Source organism: Atta cephalotes (assembly GCF_000143395.1).
Source record: "Atta cephalotes unplaced genomic scaffold scaffold00001, whole genome shotgun sequence".
Lineage (NCBI taxonomy): Eukaryota > Metazoa > Arthropoda > Insecta > Hymenoptera > Formicidae > Atta > Atta cephalotes.
This window is the reverse complement of record NW_012130065.1, coordinates 2,868,349-2,870,139: the sequence shown is the minus strand read 5'-3', so window position 1 is coordinate 2,870,139 and position 1,791 is coordinate 2,868,349. Positions and strand designations below refer to the sequence as shown.

The following is a 1,791-nucleotide window of genomic DNA, read 5'->3' as shown; positions in this document are numbered from 1 at the left end:
CTCTTCTCTCTCTCTCTCTCTCTCTCTCTCTCTCTCCCTCTCTCTTTATCTTTTTCTCTTTCTCTTCCCAACTGCTTCTCGGTGCAGCAGTCAAACGGATTGCCGAACGAGATATGGCGGCCGGCGAAAAATACCCCTTTGCGAAAGCCGTATCATTCGGTCGAGCGTCCCGACGGCACTGCGTCGCTCGGTGGCGGCGGCGGCGCCTCCGCACCCTCTCTCCAATCACCCGTCTCTTCCCCACTAGGACTGGGGCTCTTCTACCTTCTCTAAGCCTCTCCCACTGCGAGGAAAACTCACCCTCTTCGTCTTCGATATGATCCTCCGGTCTCGTGTATATACGCACGCATGCGCGGGAGAGAGAGAAAGCGTTTGCGCGTGTGTGTGTGTCTCTGTAGATATACGTGACAGGGAGGGATACAAGGGGGGACTCACAGGGCGCGGAAGAGTAGCACTGGCGCGAGAGGGGGACCGAGTACGACCCCTCAACGTTGCTGGGGGCGGACGTGGAGACTGCTGCTTGGTACTAGGGATGTCTAGCGATACTGAAAATACTGAAAGTACACACGATCTCACTACACTGGTCTCGCCACCCATCAGCCATCCAACTCTCTCTCTCCCCCCACACCTCTCTCTCTCTCTCTCATCCCTTCTCTTTCTACCATTACTTCTCTTCCTCTCCCTTTCGCTACACTTTCTTTTTTTTGTTTCCCTTCATTTTTTCTTTTTCTTTCACTCACTTTTTTACGTTTCGTCCTCGCTGTCGTAACGTAAGACGATCGAGGTCATCGGGAAAAGAGGTTGCTTGGCTTGTTGCGTTATGGACATTCATGAATTTTTATAATGCACGTTTATCGCACCATTGAATGATTATAGATCGCTATTTACATTGCTGCGAAAACCATATCTCTACCGATGAATACCTTTTTTTCGATGACAATATGGTTCAATTAAATAGTCGATAAGTCGCGTCACGCTGGCCGATTGTGCAATCGTCCACTCGAACCACATCAAACGATTTTTTAAAATCTCAGTTTACACGGTCATATTTCGATTTGGCGATAGCTCGATAACCGCAAAACGTACGACGCATCACGACGAGAAAATTAAATCTGCAACGCGCGGAATTATTTTGCACACAATTTTAAATTCGCGAGAACAATGTGAAGACACAAACACAAACAGATAAGCATTGTTTCGAAATAATTAGAAAATCAAAAAATTTAAAGACTTAACATAGATCACATTTATTGATGAAAAACGATATACGTTAATCTAATTATGACTTGCGGAGTTTTTTCTCACAGCTTTATGTCTAAAGTCCTGTCTTGCCAAAGTCCTGCTTCCGTGAAGTCGATGCGTGCATACGTTCGGAAGGCGGATATTGATCGATTTCTCTTTAGATTAAATAGAAAACAATCCGAAGATATCGCCTTATTGGAAAAATTCTGATTTCAAGAGATGATTTCGAATATTGAAGAGGAAAAGACCATCCTTTCTTGATGCAATAAATCGCAAGGAAAACACAAACGATATATCGCGCTCTAGACATCCTTTTTTAACCCGCAACTTTTATTCTCCAATAAAAAATTGTCTAGAGAATTTTCCAATATCGACGGCAATAAACGTCTTCCTTGGAAATGAGATGTACTATCTCAATGTGAGAACGAACATAGCGGTAAGGGCAAAAAGCGTAAAAAAAAAGGAAGAGTTTAATAATCATGACGTTCCGTTGAAGAAAATTTCAACGACGAGAGAAAGGAGACGAAGAGAGCACAAAGAGAAGAAACA

At 44.1% G+C, this 1,791-nt stretch overlaps 1 pseudogene; it reads right to left on the bottom strand.

The window, feature by feature from the left end:
• The window catches only part of LOC105617887, a 31,441-nt pseudogene that overhangs the window by 25,218 nt on the left and 4,432 nt on the right, over positions 1-1,791 (bottom strand).